Here is a 19,470-nt window from a genome sequence, read left to right as displayed (position 1 = left end):
ATGCGTGTGTTTAACATGAGGCACAGACTCATGCCTCTCTGAAACTTAGAGTGAATTATTTGTGGCTGAACACATGCTGTGTCCAAGAAAAGAGCTCTGTTCATTTTTGGTTGACTTGACATCTATTTAGAGTGGTAAAAAAGTCAAAACAAAAATAAGGTTCTACAAAGGGCTAGAAACTGACTACTGACGATACTGCTTCATCATCCGACGTGAAATTCACATTACATCAGCAACAAGATAAGATCAACTTTCAATTTATTCACATTGAATAAGCAAGGTGGTGGTGTATGGGGAGGGGAGGGAGGGTTCTCGCTACATATATTTCTATAAAGAAATTGCATCTACAGACTAAATGATTGTATCACCTCAAAATTCACATTAAAACCTAACTGCTAATGTGATTTGGGACCTCTGGGAGATGATTAGGTCATGAGGCTGAACGGAATCTTTAGAGACTCGAGAGCTCCCTTATTCCTTCTGCCACGTGCAGGCAAGGCAAGAAGACAGGTGTCTATGAACCAGGAAGCAGGCCCTAACCAGACACTGAATCTGCCGGCACCTTGATCTTGGACTTCCCAAACTCCAGAACTCTGAGAAATAGATGTCTGTTGTTCATAAGCCACCCACTTTCTGGTATCCTAACAGAGATAAGGCATTCAGGGAGCTCTCTCTGCATATCCCTAAGTATCCTGTACCCAGGTGGCACTAGTGGCAAAGAAACAGCCTGCCAATGCAAGAGAAATAAGAGACAAGGGTTTGATCCCTGGGTTGGGAAGATCCCCTGGAGGTGGACATGGCAACCCACTTCAGTATCCTTGCCTGAAGAATTCCATGGACAGAGGAGCCTGGAGGGCTACAGTCCATAGAGTCACAAAGAGTCGGACACAACTGAAGCATACATGTACAACTTAGCACACACACACACACATGCACCCTGTGACCCCCATCACAAGGGGAAAATGCAAGCTGAAGGCATTAGAGCCCTTCTCCAACTGTTTTAGTGGTTCTTAATTCACACAACATCATCAGAGTCACATTTACTAAGTGTTTACCATGTGCCAGGTACAATTAAAAGTACTTTTTCAAGTATTAAATTATGGAAATAGTTTCTGTCTTTCCAACCACACAGGTCTGATTACACATGGCACCATCATTGATCCTAATGGACTCTCTTTTCTTAATCAAATCAATGCTATGACAATTCTGAAGGAAGTGGAAGTCTAGATACCATGCCAGTACACAAATAATCTCATGGATCTCTTCATAAGGGAATATGAGTTAAGCCAAAAAACTGGCATATTGCAAATACTAGATACTTCAAAATACTCAATGTTACTTTATTTTGACCATTTACTGATTTGCACCATTCTTAGTTTATAAAAATTGCTTTCATTCTCTGTAGACAAATGCCCTACAGTAGTGTCCTCCCCAAAGAATTCATTTCTTTCTCATATAAACAGATCAAAAACAGAAAGCCAAGAAATGTCACCATTCCATGAAGGGACAGCAAGCTAAGGGGACCTTCAGAGGTGATCATCTCTTGGAGACAATTACTCACAGAAGCCACAGTTGTTCTTCAGCTAGGAAGATCATATGAGCCACAGCTCGTAAAGCCTAAAATCCCCAAACTAATAGAACTCATTTATCACTTGCCACTGATTCCCCACTGGTAAAACTAGATTACTCTGAAATGACAGTCCCAAGAGGAATTGTGAGATTCAACTATAAAACCAATCCATCAATAAATATGCCGCCACTCAGTGACGGAAGGCGGGGTACAGTAAATACACTTAAAGAAGATTGTCCTTATCCTCAAGGAAGTTTCAATACAGCTGAAAGAAGTTAAGACACAGAAATATTTCTAAGGTGTTTTAACAGTAAGCTCTGTACCAGAAAGAATGGCAAAGAGCATCCCAAATGAACACTGACCTATTAATTTCCTGCACTCTTTCTTTCATCTTCTTATTCGTTTGGGTTCTTCCCAAAGCAGGGTCAAAAGTACGGTCAAGGACTCAGGGAAAAGATAATTCATTTGGAAGAGGTCCCTGTAAGCATGAGCGATTGGGAGGGAAGAATGACATGAAGACAGAGGAAAAGCCAGTAAGGAGATGAGTTACAAAGATCAGGGTCAGTTAGGGCTGTTTGCCAGTGGGACCTCTCAGAAGCTGAGAATACCTCCCAGAATATTCATCTGCAGGGCTACAGCCTGAGGCCATTGGTCAAGAATTTCCAGGGGCCATAAAGCATCATACTTATAAGCTGCATTTGCCTGCTGGCCAAGCTGACCTCAGTGGTCTGAGAAGGTCCTGAGATAGAAAGTGAAAAGAGGCTTCCTGGTGATTAAGGTGAGGCACTGTTAATGTTGACTCTGAGCTTGCATGAATCACGAAACATCGAACCCCTAAAAGAAGTACCTGGAAGCAGAGGTAGGTGAAGGAGAAGTGACATAAATCATCGAAAGCACCTGTTACCCAGTCCTGCCCTAAAAGCATTGTGTGACTTCTCTGCTCACCTGTGAATATTCAATCCACTCTCTACTCTCATTCTCCTTTGTCTCAAGCCTTCTTACTTGGATGTACGTATCTGAAACAAGCTACATTTTCTTTTTTTTTTTTTTTTTTGTACAGATTGCTTTTATTTTTTTTTTTATTAAATTTTAAAATCTTTAATTCTTACATGTGTTCCCAAACATGAAAACAAATGCTTAACTTTTGAGCTTTCCCACTTTAAAATTCCTTCACAATGCCATGTATCATTTTTATTAAATTATTCAATTAATATAATACTGATATGCTAGGATTCTTCGGAGAAATAAAGATGATGGTGATGACAATCATGACGATGATGGTGATGATGACGATGATGATTATATAACAATAACTACCAATTATTAACATCTTCTTATGTGCCAGTCCTTTACATATATGAGCACATTAAACCTCCATGACAATTCTTTGAACCATCTACCCTATTTTACAGATGTTGAAATTCAGTAACTTGCCCAAGATCACACAAAAATTAAGCAGAGGAGTCAGGATTTGAACCTAGACAATTTGACTCCAAGAGCCCAGAATAACATTGCAGGAAGGATGGGGTGGGAGGAGAGATAAAATAACCACAGTGAAGCAATAAGCATGGTTATGCATGGTTAGTCACTCAGTCGTGTCCAACCCTTTGCAACCCCATGGACTGAAGCAAGGTTAATGAAGTAAAAACAATGAGCTGCCTGTAAAAACATAAGGATAAAGGGAACTTTCGCAAAGTTCTGCAAAACCTCACCTAAAACATCCAGAACATACTATCCCCAGAATCTCACCCACATTTCTGCTCCACTTTGTCACAATCATTGGGCACCCCACTCTGTTTTTCAAACCCTCCTTCCTGGCAACAGATTTTTACTCATTTTTTACTTCAGTTTCAAAAAGCCTACAAATAACACCCATGGATTTCCATGATTTCATTTAAATTCTACAGGGGAAAAAACTCTCCGTCAAGCCCTAAAAGATGATGTTTGAATTTCCAGAAATTATTATTCGAAATCCTTCATCTACCATTTCTGAGGATCAGTGCAGCTGTGATGTGTTCAGTCATGTCTGACTCTGCAACCTCATGGACTGCAGCTGGCCAGGCTTCTCTGTCCATGGGATTCTCCAGGCAAAAATACTGGAGCAGGTTGCTATTTCCTCCTCCAGGGGATCTTCCAGACCCAGGGAAAGAACCCGCATCTCTTGCATCTCCTGCATTGACAGGCAGATTCTTTACCGAATCAGAGAATATATGGAAATGAAGTGTGCAACCACTACTAGCAGTACTGTAAAATATATGCCCATGGACACCATCAAGATAAAGTTCAAGAAACCAATCCAAAAACAAAAGGAAATCTCTAAATTTAGCACAGGCTTTTAACTCTGAACACCAAGATGAAGGATAAAATAAAAGGTATAATAAGAGTATGTACTGATTATTCCAGAGTATATAATTATTTAATCTTTCTAAAGACTTCTAACAAGGTTTCACTTCAAAGACTAAGAACAAATCAGCAAGGGTCCAGAACACTTCAATTATTCATTCAGTAAACTTTTTGAGTTAATACTATGTTCTAGAATAGATGCTTTACTGCCCTAGATACTATATATGCTATAATCAATAAGACATGGTTGTTATAAATAAGGAACGGTCCCTGAGATTAAAAAAAAGGAGAAATGAGCCTTTCTCTAGATGAAAATAACACAGAGATTCCCAGGACCTGAGAGTGGGAACAATTTTCTTTCAACATTTTTAAATGTTACTTTAACAAATTTTAACATTGTTCTGATTTTTTGAATACACCAGACAACATTAACTCCCCTGGGCAATAAAATGCCAGGGGAAGATCTAACAAGCCTAACAAAAGATCTCAGAAGCTCAGTGACAACGCAGACAACTGGTAGACAAGAAATAACAAGCAGACTGTCGAACATTTAGGAAAATTCAACCGAAATTATATGTGGAAGATGACATGTGTTTGGACCTATAGAAGCAACCAGACAGTCACTGAGGGTCACCCCTCGTGCTGGTGTGCTAGTGTTAGTTGCTCAGTTGTGTCTGACTCTTTGCCACCCCACTGACTGTAGCCTGCCAGGCTCCTCTGTCCAGGGGATTTTCCAGGCAAGAATACTGGAGTGGGTTGCCATTTCCTTCTCCACGGGATCTGCCTGACTCAGGAAATGAACGTGGGTCTCCTGCACTGCAGGCAGATTCTTTACCATCTGAGCCACCAGGGAAGCCCCCTGGTCTGCTAAGGCTGCCATAACAAAACACCGCAGGCGTAGGGGCTCCATAGTTGTGGAGCCTGGAAAGACCAAGGTCAAGGGTGCACTCGAACAGGTTTCTCTGAAGAGCTCTCTGTCTGGCTTGAAGATGGCTGCCTTCTCACAGTGTACTCACACGTCCTTTCCTGGTACATGAGCATGGACCTCAGGTAGGGGCAGGGATCAGAGAGCAAGAGGAACACTCTCTGCTGTCACTTCCTCTTCTTATAAGAGCATCATTCCAACCAGATCAGGACCATCCTGATGACTTCATTTAATCTTAATAATAGGACTTCCCAGATGGCTCAGTGGTAAAGAATCCCCCTGCCAATGCAGGAGACATAAGAGATTCAAGTTCAATTTCTGGGTCAGGAAGATCCTCTGGAGAAGGAAATGGCAACCCACTCCAGTATTCTTGCCTGGAAAATCCCATGGACAAAGGAGCCTGTCTAGGGCCTGTGGGATCACAAGAGTGAGACAAGACTAAGCTACTAACATTTTCGCTATCACTTCTCCAGAGGCCCTAGAACCAAATATACTCACATTGGGGGTTGGGGCTTCAACATACAAATTCAGGCAGACAATTCAATACACAGCATCCCTTAAAGTTGTCAACCTAGTACAGTGCTACAGACCGAAAGCACAAAAAAATTGATTTATTCGATCATTAAAATAACATTTATTAAGTAAATAATCTGTTTCAGATACTATCTTGTGCTGTAAAGAGGAAAGAATGAAAAGAGAGAGGGAGAGGTTAAAGAGCCCGCCTTGACAACATTATATTCTAGTCAATAGTGGTAAACAGTAAATAACCAAACAACTTAATAAAGACTAACCAGCGGTGGGTGGGGGTGATGGGGGAGGGAGCAGGGAGAGGGAAGAGTCTCTCTGAGGGAGTGATTTTACATTGAGATCTTGAAAGAAGAGAGGGAGTCGATCACTTGAGGTTTCTGGGGAGAGTGTCTCCAGAAAAAAGAATGGACATGCAAAATGAGTTAGTAATAAGCTTGGCACACGTGAGGAAAAGAAGTCACGGTGGCTGAGCTGCATAAGTGCAGAGGTGAACAATGTGAGATGAGGTCCGAGAAGGAGGTGGGGAGATGTAGATCATGGTAAAGGGTTTGCATTTAGACTACTTGCAACAGAGAGGCACTGGAGGGCATTCCACAGGGGAGGGGCCTGACCTGACTACACTGAGGTCAGCTGGGTATTCTGTGGCCATGAAAGGTAAGGCCGGGCAACAGTAGAAAGAGAAAAACCAGGTTAGAAACTACTACGTCAGTTCGGCGAAACATGATGGGTATTTAGGAGTAGGGTTGAGGTAATGGACTAGAAAGGACTTAGTATCTGTTTTAGGGAATAGAAGCATGGGATATCATGGATTGGAGGGTAGAGTTATAAAAAGAAAAAAAAGCAAGATTTATCTTAAGCCAAAAACTATATGAGATGGAGGGAAATGGGAAGAAACAGGTTGTGAACAAGTTATGGAATCAAGGGTTCTCTCTTGAATTCGTGGAGTCAGAAGTTCCACTAGACATATAAATTGTTGTCATTCAGCATGTCGGACTCTTTGTGACCCCATGTGCTACAGCACGTCAGGCTTCCCTGTCCTTTACTATCTCCTGGAATTTGCTCAGGCTCACGTTCATTGAGTTGGTGATGCCATCCAGTCATCAAATGGAGATGTTCCTTCTGTGTCCACACAGGAGGGATCAGGGATAGTGGAACACACTGGTGAGTCAGTAGAGATGACATAGCTGGAGCCGCAGAGCTGGATGGGAGCCTAGGCAGAGCCCATATAGAGCTAAAAGGGCAGGTCCACAACAGCGCCCGAGGCACACCAAGTTCAGAGGAGAAAGAGGCAGCAAACACATCCTCAGGGTGATAAAAACCACGTCCTTACCTTCTCCTCACACCACATTCTGAACCTGGACTGCTGAGAGCACATTTCCAACCTCCGTACTGAAAAGCAATACGGAAGATTCCAAGAAGCGCAAGAAAAGTGATAGAGAGAGTGAAAGCCGGTCATAGCAACATTAAGGGAAATGACTGAGGCTGCCCAATATGACCAAAGGAAAGCAAGATGGTGCACTGACTTGCTCATCAATTCCCAACATAACTGAGAGGAAGCGCACATCTTACCCCTCAGCTGTGAAAGATTAAACCTAAGTGCGATGAAAATGAAGATACTGTCCACAACTGTGCATTTTAATGAGATTGCTACCATCTGTGATCAGATAAATCAAGAGAAGAGAAGCGTACAGGTAAATACATCAGAACTGGAAGCAGATGATGGATATGCCAAGGCAAGCCCCCAGTGACTTCCTGTCTTGTTTAGCACAGACAAGCCCTAAACCCCTCTCTGTGTCTCAATGAAAATGCCACAGTGCCTCTTCACCTGGACAAAGCTAATTAGTTAACAGCTGGAAATGAAACCACATCTGTAGAGCATGTGCCTCGAGCTGTTTTCCACCTATGGTGCTGTTTTTATGACTGTCCATTCATGCTGCTGCTTTCTTACGGCCACTTATAATTGAGGGCAGTGGGCAGAGTAATGCCAACTATCCGCTCAGGGACCGAGCTCGTGACCCTGGTATCAGGGACCTTTCACTGGAACAATGCAGAAAATTCCACATCACAGAGTCAGTATATAGAGGAAATTCAACGTGCAAAACTCTTCGGTGATAGTTTCATGTCGTAACTTGGCTGGGCTGGAGTCCCCAGGTATTCTTTCAAACACTAATCTAGGTGTCACGGTGATGGTATTTTGTAGAGATGATTAATATCTACAATCTGTTGACTGAGGAGATTATGCTCAATAATCTGGGGGCACCAGATCCAAGCAGTTGAAAGGCCTCAAGAAAAGAGCTGAGGTTTCCCTGAGAAAGAAGAGATTTCATGATGGAATGCAGAGTCCAAAGGCCTAGCCAGAGCTCTCAATCTGTACAGGCCAATTCCGTGCATAACTAACTAAATAAATAAATGTGTGTGTGTGTGTGTATTCTACTTGTTCTGTTTTTCTGGTAGAACTCTGACTTATACACTTGCCCTTTTTCCATAAGGAAGTCAAGCTTATGTAAATGCATACCACTACAGCTTCCATAGAAGAGAAAGGGGAAAATTACTCCCCTCTCATCTGGAAGGCAAAGGCTAACAGCATTGCTGTTGAAGGGTGACATAGTCAGAAAATTTTCACCTATTAGTCACATTCTCATGTATTTGGCAAATTCAAATTTAGGTCTTATTTTATTGTACAACCCAAAGCACCTCCTGTGGAATCTCACAAATAGAAACAAGTACAAACTCTAAGGGGCTCCCAGGTGGCGCTAGTGGTAAAGAACCCGCCTGCCAATGTAGTAGACATAAGAGACGCAGGTTCAATCCCTGGGTCAGGAAGATCTCCTGGAGGAGGGCATGGCAACCCACTCCAGTATTCTTGCTTGCAGAATCCCATGGACAGGGAAGTCTGGTGGGGTATAGTTCATAGGGTCACAAGGAATCAGACACAATTGAAACAACTTAGCATGCATATATAAAAATCTAACGTTGATGCTGTCTGTAAATCAGTTTTAGCTCCATGAGTTTAGTCCCTTGAGCTCTCTCCTGAGAAATGCCTCAGCAGACAGCGACCATCTGGGGCTGTATGCTACGGAGACAAAGTTTGGTGGAGTGATTCCCTCTCCAAAGAGCAAATAGCTAGTTCAGTTTTCTACCTATCACCCTCCTTGCCTGTGTAAGGGAAGTCTACAAATCATCATCCTAACCAATGGGAAGGGCAGGTGTAAGGGTGACTTCATCCTCTGGTTGGTTGCCCAGGTGACCAAAAGGACAAGGCCTGAGGCTCCCTCCCCTCTCACCATTCCATGTATGTCCCTTCTCAAACATCACACTCAGTTAAAGGGTTCATTTTTCTAGTAGAGGAACACAGTGAGAAACACACAAGTAGTCTTGCAGCTCTGTTTGGACCTCCAACATCAAAAAGGAAGCTGAGCTCATGTGCTCCTCTCAGCTCTCCTGTCCACCTTTTGTATACAGAACTGACCACAGTTTCTCTTTATGTGCATCAACATTTTTACTTGTGTATTCATTCACTCAGAAATATTACTGAGTGCTTTGGAAGAAACCTAAGTAAATCAGTCCAGATTTTAGGCTCGAGGATTTGAAGAGTAGCTAGGTACACGTATTATTGTAACACAAGTTGGCATAAAATAAACAAATAAAAATTCTGCAGGAGTTTAGACATAGTTAGGCACGGTGAAGGTGATAGGATGAAAAGAAGAGGAACACAGAACAGTTATGGCATGATATACTGAGAGCTTTTACCCCATGGGAGACAGCCACCAAACTCAGACCTTCTTGTTATTTTTATATTTAGTTGCCACCAGAAAAGTAATTAATCAGAACACAATTTTGATATGGTCTATAGGGAAATCACCAAACAATAGGACTGTGATACCATTTGTAGAATAATTTGAGTCACTGTGCATACTGCTGCTCTGGTCTGGCTGACAAATCTGGGATGAAAAAAATATACTAGTCTATCGTTAAAAACTACATCTATATAAAGAGACAGGGCAAGAGCCCAAGAAGGTCCTGACCTGGCAAGTGCTAATAAGCCTCATGTGATCCAAGCTCAGTTGGCTGGCTTCAAATTAATATAGACTTTCACAGAGTTCACAAGTGACAGGTTTTATGATAAATAGAGTACTTCAGTAAAAATGCTATTAAATATATGTGAAGCCTTGAACAGATGGCATTTATAATAGATATCCCTGATAACTGATCACCATTTAGCATTCTCTGGCCCAGCCTCATATCAAGGTTTCATGATTCGAGAAGGCAAAAAAAAAAGTATGAGCAAGATCTTAATTTCCCAAGCAGTCTGTCAAACAGCTGTTTCTCACCGCTCTATAAAATCAGCCATTCATCAAAGCTGTTTTTAAGGAAAGGTAAAATTAAACTTATATCTGAATCTTCTGCAAGTTGAGCCAGAGGTTACTAATTTCCTGACCTATTTATTTTGAAAACCCCAGGTTTCCAATGTTACTGAAGAGTTACGTATCTTACCAGATCATCCTCTCTCTCCCATGGGCAGCTGTAGAATGTTTAACTTAGGGGTTAAGATCCTTTAGGAGTCATGAGGCCCAAGAAAGCAACTCAGATCAGCAGGTTAATAGGACAGGGTCAGCAGAGAGGACAGCTCCCAAGGGACCCACAGATATATTGTCAATAGAAAATGCCAGATTAAGCCTGGACTTGAAATGTGGGTCATCAGGATAGAGACAAGAAATGAAGACATGGAAATCATAAGGCAGATGAGTCTAAATCAAGGGCTGATGATTTTTAAGACGTGGACAAATTTTATTAGCAGTCTATGCGTCAGAGATTTTGCTTCTCCTGACCTGCCTTAGGGCATCCCAGGTGGCGCTAGTGGTAAAGAACCCACCTGCCAATGCAGGAGACTTAAGAAAGGCTGGTTCGATTCCTGGGTCAGGAAGATCCTCTGGAAAAGGGCATGGCAACCCACTCCAGCATTCTTGCCTGGAGAATCCCATGGACAGAGGAGCCTGGTGGGTTACAGTCCTTGGGGTCACACAGAGTAGGACACAACTGAAACGACTTAGCATGGCACAGCACGATCCGCTTTAAGTGTAGATATTTTAAAATGCTAACCAAACTAATGCATGTTCTAAAATTAGGACCATATGACAATCAACCAGTCAGCAATGCAAGGCACCTGGGCTCCACTTGTTGGAGCACGTTTTCCAACAATCAAGAAAAGCAAATAACTTTATTGGACTAAAACATACAGACACACATACACACACACGCAAGTATCCTCTGAAATACCCTGAGGTTAAAAAAGGAAGACTTCTGCAGTGAAGAAAAAAAGAGACTCAAAAAAAACAGAGACTCAAAACCACCTGCAAGTTTATTCAAAAAGGCTAGCAACCAACCTGCAATCTATAAACTCTGGCACAAATACATTCTGTCCAGATTCCACAAGACAATAATCTTGATAAATCAAGTTTACTTTAATAAAGCTCAACCCAATAAAAGAGGTACATACTATAAACCGCTTCGATCAGTTGATTGCATTCCACTTTAGTTGCACTCTGCTAAATGACAGGCAGGGACACAGCACCTACCATAGATAGGCCTATACAAGATATACCCAGAGCTCTGCCAATAGTTGTTACTCAATTGTTGGGCAGTGTTAACTCTTTAAGTACTGGCCTGGTTAACAGTTTTGAAAAGCGATCATTCTTACAGAACCAGCATGGTAGACAGTCCCGGGATTGAAAGCTAGGACACCATTTACTAACTGCAGGATCCAAAAATTACTTGACCTGTATTTGCTAAAAAATGAAGATGTCATGGTCTTTTAAGTCAACTTGGCTGGACTAAATTATGAGGATAGAAGAGAAGATAAAGCAACACACTAACTTTGCTCCAGTTATTCAACCAAATGCTAACCTAGGTCTCCAGCAAGGGGATTCTGCAGATGTAATTGAAGTCCCTAATTGGTTGATGTTCAGGGACATCATCCTCAGTTGCTGCTGCTGCTGCTAAGTCGCTTCAGTCATGTCCGACTCTGTGCAACCCCATAGACGGCAGCCCACCAGGCTCCCCCGTCCCTGGGATTCCCCAGGCAAGAACACTGAAGTGGGTTGCCATTTCCTTCTCCAATGCATGAAAGTGAAAAGGGAAAGTGAAGTTGCCCAACTCTTAGCGACCCCATGTACTGCAGCCTACCAGGCTCCTCCATCCATGGGATTTTCCAGGCAAGAGTACTGGAGTGGGGTGCCTTCTCCATCATCTTCAGTGGGCCTGCACTAATTTGGTGAGCCCTTATAAGGGATTGGGCTCTTCCCAGCGAACAAGACACCAAACAACAGCTGGGTCTATGACTGAACTCGCCTTCTCTAGGTTTTTTCTTCCTCATTGCCTGTGGACAAGAGCTGCAACCTATGCCCAGGATTACAGACTGCCCATGACTGTCCCTTCCCAACTGCCTATTTATGGATACAGACATGCTTAACTAGCCCCTATATTCATGTAGATCAACATGGTTGTAATTTATCTCTTCATTGTATCTCCTATTGGTTTTCTTTCTCCAGTGAAGCCTGACTTAATGGGGAATAACTATATGTATATCACAGGTTTACTATTAGGATTGAATGTGATAGTTGAAAAAGTAGGGAGAACAGAGCTTCTCAAATTCTACTGTGAGTACAAATCGCCAGGGATACAGATTGAGTCAGCAGGTCTGGGTGGGGCCTGTGGGTCTGCATTCCTAACAAGCTCCGACTGGACACTGACACTGTTGATCAATGGACCCAGTTTAACCAGCAAGAGCCATCCTAGAACATTATGCTCGCTCTCAGTTGCTCAGTCATGTCTGACTCCTTTGTGACCCCATGGACTATAGCCCCCTAGGCTCCACTGTCCGTGGGATTCCTAGGCAAGAATACTGGAGTGGGCTGCCATTTCCTTCTCCAGATCTTCTCCACTCAGGGATCGAACCAGCATCTTCTGCACTGGTAGGAAGGTTCTTTACCCCTGAGCCATCTGGGAAAACACAGTAAGCAGTAGTAAATAAATGTTAGTTTGCTTTCCCATACGACCTCTTTGCTCTCACAATTTTCATGTTTCTGGGTTTGTTTTTACTTTTTAATTAGTTAACACATTTGAAATACATAATGCATTGACCATCGAATGCTCTGGATGGCTATTAATATATAAACATAAATTTTAAAAGCCATAAGGAGAGTAAAAACAAACCAGAAAAGACAGCAAATACTAAATAATGCCTTCCCATACCTTATGCCCAGAACTAGAGACTGATCACAGAAGTCGACCTTGTTATAACCCAATTGCTAGAAGATACATTTCAACACCAAAACTAAAGAGATCATTTCAACAGTAGAGTATGGCAAGGCCACTATTTACAGGGGCCAAAACAGAGCACACTCTAATACTAACAGGGAAACAATGGAATATATACCTTCTCTGGGCCCAATCGGCAGAGTCCTGACCCATCTTGCTGGAAAGATGGACCACCTATCTGAATGTGGTCTTGATTTCAGGGGAAGCCAAAACCACTCCTGTGCAGATACTAACAGTTCCCTCTCTCCCTTACCGAGTGACTGTTAATATTTTGTGATAATAGCTTTGTTCTTAGGGTTTAAGGCTTTGCTCCCCTAGGAATGAAAATACCCTTGGGGAAAAATACAGACGTGAGCTTCAGAAACTGTGAGCTTTGTGACCACGTCCAGGCCCACCATTCAGTCCGTTGCTCTTACTAGCCTATGAAATGGCACCTACTGAAGAAGTCAATGGTCTCCTTACAGAAGCCCAGTGACCAGATAAGTCCTTATCTGGCCTGACCCCTCTACAACTCTGAACACCATCAACCCCTGTCTTGACCTCTGTGACTTCCTCATGATTCTCTCCTGGTTTTCCTCCTATACGTCCAGCTGCTCCCAGCCTCCTCCTCCAGCTCCCCCTCTCCTGCTGGACACCCCTCCCAGGCTGAGTCCTTGTTTTTCTCCCTCTCTCACCCATTCCTAAGCTTTCGTCTGCTGCTGGTGATTCCCAAGTCACCTGCACACTGAGCCATGAGCTCTCCGCCTTCAGGGTATCTTAACTTAGATGTGCGCAAGTACCTCAGACTCCAAAGGACCCAAATCAAAGTTAGTGTCACTCTCTCTAACCCTACTCTCCTCATCCCTCTATTTAGCTGACTGGCATCACCATCCACTCAGAGAAAGAAAATCGGAGACCCAGGAGGGAGTCCACACTTCTTCCTTGCCTGGTTGCCTCTTACTCATATTTTAAGACCCAGCTGCTGCCTCTCATATGTGACCTTCCTTAACTTGCCCTGGTCTAGGTAACGTTGCACTGCTCAATGCTCCCTGTATATATCTCCACTGCAGTACTTATCACCTGGTAATATAACTAGAAAAAGACAACTTGGCTGCCCCTGTCATGCATTCTCATGGCACTCTGAGCTTTCCCTTGACAGCATTTCTTATGCATATAATTCTGTGGTTATCTGGATAATCATTCACTGTCCATCTCCCCTACTAGACTAAAGACTTCATAACATTAGGATATATCTAGCTTATTTTATGGAGGAGGCAATGGCAACCCACTGCAGTACTCTTGCCTGGAAAATCCCATGGACGGAGGAGCCTGGTAGGCTGCAGTCCATGGGGTCACTAAGAGTCAGACATGACTGAGCAATTTCATTTTCACTTTTCACTTTCCTCTTTCATGCATCGGAGAAGGAAATGGCAACCCACTCCAGTGTTCTTGCCTGGAGAATCCCAGGGACGGGGGAGCCTGGTGGGCTGCTGTCTATGGGGTAACACAGAGTCGGACACGACTGACGCGACTTAGCAGCAGCAGCAGCTTATTTTACACACCCACCAGCACATCCAGTGCCTGAGACACTCCTTATGCTCTATTTGTTAGTGAATGAATGAATGTTTACCTGTGTGTCTCCTCTACTAGACTGGGAATCCCTTAAGAATAGGAAATGACTATTATTTCTATATTCCTAGTGTTTAGCACATAGTAAACACTTGATCAATGTTGGTTGGTTAAACGTACTGTGTTCAGTCACTTGAGTCATCTCCGACTCTTTGCGACCCCATGGACTGTAACCCATCAGGCTCCTCTGTCCATGGAATTCTCCAGGCCAGAATGCTGGAGTGGGTTGCCATTCCATTCTCCAGGGAATCTTCCCAACCCAGGTATTGAACCTGAATCTCCTGCCTCTCCTGCACTGCGGGTGGATTCTTTACTGCTGAGCCACCAGGAAAGCCCTGGTTGGTTAAATAAGTTCATATAAATATAATGGTATCACCAGAAGTTAAAGAGCAAGCGTCATATATACAAGACTGTTTGTTAATCAAATTTTTTCAGCCGCATCTATCCATGGATCCCAATTGCCACAGCATCCTTGTAGCATCTGCCTATCCCCTAACCCCATGCCTCCCTGGGGCAGTTAGTATTTACCGGGCCATGAGAGATAACATTTATATCCATTTGTCTCACAAGTGTCTGCCAGTAAGCACTTTAAATGCCTAGAGACAGGCAAAAGGTGTCTTTTAACAGCATCAGGCTTTATTCTACCTTCAGATGAAAGTAAATCCTCCGAGGTAAGTTATTTGGACTAAATAAATATCTAGACTCTCCCCTTTATTCACCTTCTCTGGATTTCTGTACGCACGACACGTTCAAAGTTTATAGAGATGTCATTTAAAATACATTTTCTGGAGCAGGGAAAGAGTTGCTATTCAAAGTTCCACATTATAAACAGTTTTATGCAACAGAGATTTTTAATGAAACACTTTCCGCTCATTCAGGGGAATTCCACTTTCTTTCATCCCAAGCCTGAGGAGACTGTGGGCAATGTCTGGGCTAAACACGCCTCACTACCTGCTGGTACTGGATATGAAAAAGAAGAGGCCACCACAGGTGCCGTCTCTGCGGAGAGCCAGATGTCAAGAAAGGGCCCCTAGGCGGAAAAAATGAGAGGAATGCAAATGACCCCAAGGGGGGCCTGTGCTGTGGATACACTTTCACTGAGAACAGCTGGATTTTCCCAATTCTGCTCTGTGTCCTCATTCTAAGTCACCTTTTCAAGATTTCTTTTGCTGCGTTCTTAACTGAAAAGTCAGAACAAGACTAAAAAAAGAATATTATCACCTTCCTCTATGTATCTGTACACCTCACAGATAAATGATTGCCCCCCTTTTGGCAGATGGGAAAACTGAGGTACTGGAAAGTGTCCTGAAGATCAAATTCCGGGCCATTTCCTGGGAAACATGTGGTTTGGGCTGCAACCTCCACTCTCCTCACCCAGCTCTGCATCTATGGAGGCATGCAGCCCAGCGACTGATGATTGTTGGAACAGGCATCATATTGCTTTCAGCAAGGCATGACGAATGCCCTCCATGATGTCTTGATGGGTAGATACGATGACCAGAACTGAGAGTAGGTTGAATGACAGTACCCATTGATTTAACTGGCTGGTTTCAACCTGGTGAAGGCTTTCAATGACAACCTAAGTTCCCTTCCCTAGTTCCTATCCTGTTTAAGTTTAACCCACAACTTGGAAACAGTATGTGAGTGAAACTTCTACTCAGCACACTGCCTTCGCTCTTGTGCCTGTTAAGTGTTTCTATTCCTCTCCCCCACTATGTTGTAAGCTTAGTAGGTATGCCCTCCTAGACCCTGGACCAAGTGCCTAGTATACAGCCAGGGGCTCAACAAATGCTTATTGAATTAAATTGTACCATACAAGGACAAGTTGCAGAAAATGGGATGCATAGCCTAGAAATGAGAAAAGATGGCTGTCTTCACATAATTGAAGGATGATGAGATTTAGGCTATGTGGCTCTGAAGGAAAAAATTAGAACTGGTGAAAGGAATAGTGAGTTGATTTCTGTTCAATACAAGGAAGCTCTTTCTAACAATTACATCTGATGGAAAGGGAATGGATGGAGTTTCAAGTCCTCCCATGGATGATTACAGAGGGCCCTTTAGAAAGAATTTCTGCTCTGAGTAGAAGATAAATTAGGTACACTTTTCCACATCCAAGATTTTAATGATATTACAGGCTTCTCAGTTTTGAGTCTCTTTTCTTAAACTACCAATTTTCATAAGTGTTGATAGATAAGGCAATATGTCACATAAAATAGGAAGATACCTACTAAAAGAAAAATTATTTTGTTTTCTGAACCAGGGTACAACTAAACTATAGGTGTTACCTTTCATGTGGTTAGAGTTGACATGAAACTTCCCCTGAGGGCCAATGAAGGATTTGACATCCAATTCACTAATATCTGAGTGGTTGACATCTTCATCTTATTGATTCCCAGAATGACACTCACCGGGAGAGAGTGAGCTAGAATCTCTCAGGGGTGCAACTATGCAGCAGGCTTGACAGACTGTGTGCCGGATGTCTTCCATTTAGCCCTGTTCTCAGCCAAGGCTGGTAGCCCATTTGAACCACACCAGCAGCCTCCTATGTCGCCCAGCTCCCAGGAGGATTTGGCCAGAAGGGAGGCGCAGCAATAGATCAGAGGAAGGGTGGAGAGGGAGGTTATTCATGTCCCTGCCTTCCTCCCTGCTGGGCATCAACATATGGCCCATCCCTCATCTCAAGAGCAGGGTTTCCATAAAGTAACCATCTCCACAGGCTGGCTCTGCTCCAGGTCCAATCACCACTCCATCCCCTGGCCCTTTCAGACAGGGAATTAATATTGGCCCTCTGATCTAAGTAACCCTGGGGCAGGGCACCAGCCTTGTGGGTTCCTTGTACCACACATTGCTCTCACCTTTGGAAAAGAATCCCTTAATCTCCCCTCAAATTACCTGACTTAGGTGTGCAGTCTGTTTCCCGCAGAAGCCCTGACTGACACAGCCAGACACCAGTCAAGATCAAAACACGGAAGGGTGGGCCCCATGGCAGAGCAAGGTGCCCCTCCTCCCCTGGGCACACAAGCAGTGCTGCCACCTCCACACAACCCCAGAATCTCCTCCAGTCACTCCAGCAGCGCTGGTCCAACCACAAGAGGAACAGCAATGGCACCTGTCTGGGTAGTACTGAAGATGAGGTCAATCCACTAGAGAATACAGTCTTTTAAAAACATGTACTAAGAGACGACCTTTAGTCTTTTTGTTCAAAGTCAGAGGAAAATAATCTTCGGTCCATTTGATAAGATCTGAGCAAGATGCCATTGGCATGAAGAGAAGGATGACATTATTTTCCGACTGATACCAGAAATGCCTTCATCTTTTCAACCTTCAAGCCTGGACCACTTAAGGTTTACACTAAAGGGACCTGCCTTCCTAATTTGATGTGTCCAGTGTCCAGTCTGCCATTTCTTCTTGGACCCTACTTCATCTAAAATTCCTTTGTGAGGGGCATCTAAGACTGATGTGACCTCTAACTAGCAAGCCAATGTTACAATATCACAATGCTGAAAGGAACCAGAGAAGGAGAGCTTTGCATCTGGGGAGAGGACACAGAGGAGAGCAACTTTTCTCCCTCTCTCACTTGCTCTCACTCTTTCTCTTTCTCTCACCAGCTCTTTGTTAGAACAAGGAAAGCAGGTTAGAAAGAGTGGGTTATTAGAACAGAGGACAGACAGCCCCAAGCTCAAAGCCTGGTGCTAGCGCTTACTAGCCCTGGAGTGGCCCTGGAGACTCTACTCGGCCTCTCCAACCTCAGTTCTTCATTTATAAAACAGAGATGGGAACTTCCCTGGTGGTCCAGGGGTTAAGAATCCGCCTTCCAATGCAGGGGACTTGAACTTGATCCCTTCAGGGAGCTAAGATTCCACATGCCACGGGGCAACTAACCCCATGTGCCGCAAATACTGAGCCCCCGTGCCACAACTAGAGAAGACCCAAGCCTCAACTAGAGAAGCCTGTGCGATGCCATCACAACTAAGTAGCATCACAGCACCCCACCTAAAAAAAATTAAAACCCAGAGATGGTTGTTCCTACCTTGAGAGGGTATTGTAAAGATTAAGTGAGATGGAATGTTTAGCAGAGGGTCTGGCATACAATTAACATTTAATGACTGTTAAGTATAGGCTTCCCTTGTGGCTCAGCTGGTAAAGAATCTGCGACAATGAGGGAGACCTGGGTTTGATCCCTGGGTTGGGAAGATCCCCTGGGGAAGGGAAAGGCTACCCACTCCAGTATTCTGGCCTGGAGAAGTCCATGGACTTGTATAGTCCATTGGGTTGCAGAGTCGGACACGAACGAGTGACTTTACCTTCACTTCACTTCAAGTATTATCCCAGACAAATATGGAGGCTTGGTTTTCTCCTTGGAAGTTCTAAGAGCTTCATTTGTGGAAACGTGGTCCCGGAGTAGTAAATACGTCCCTGGGAGGGATGTCAGAGGTGAGAGGAAATGGTGGGAGACCCAGGAGGGCAGAACACCGTCAAGGAAAGTGCTCACCACCCGGGTGCAAACATTACAGGCAGAATGTGTGTTGAGCACCTTACCCAGTGGCAGGCGCACAGTAGGAGTTTAACTGATGGGAGCTAAGAACATGAGCGCTAACATAGCCCAAAGAGGGGCCTGCCCCTCCAAAAACAGACCCTGGGCAATGGGACAAGGCGCCAGAATTCAGCTGGGCAGTGTCAGGTTGGGCCCAACAGAGAGGAGTGGCTGCTTTTGCTGGAAACAACAAAAGCTGATTTCACCTCCTCCATCTTTCTGCCTAGAATGAAGCCTGCTGAGATTCAATAATGAAAATCTTCACAGAACATTACTGAAAACAGTAATGCCTTTCTGCCTCAATAACACTGGGCAGGAGTGTAATGCATTGTTTGTATGCGGCTAGGAGAACATTCAGTGATTTACATTTAGGGTTTATATTTTGTTTCCAAATGAAAACATCCAGCCCCATCATTCTTACACAGGTATTCCCACTTCAAGCAAATGGCTCAAGATTTAGACTGTGTTCTCTTGCCTGAGACTTCTGACCTAATTCAGCTTTTCATCTTACTAGAGTTAAGAGAGCCTACTTAAAGATTTATAATCCTGTCATTTTATCCCCAAGACAAATTATATTCCAGGCTACTTTAGCGCCTGAAGACGACCAGTACTGGTTAGCCAAATACTTGGCTTATCTTAACTGTT

Source organism: Capricornis sumatraensis, chromosome 7 (genome assembly GCF_032405125.1).
Source record: "Capricornis sumatraensis isolate serow.1 chromosome 7, serow.2, whole genome shotgun sequence".
Classification (NCBI taxonomy): domain Eukaryota; kingdom Metazoa; phylum Chordata; class Mammalia; order Artiodactyla; family Bovidae; genus Capricornis; species Capricornis sumatraensis.
Note: the sequence above shows the minus strand (reverse complement) of the source record.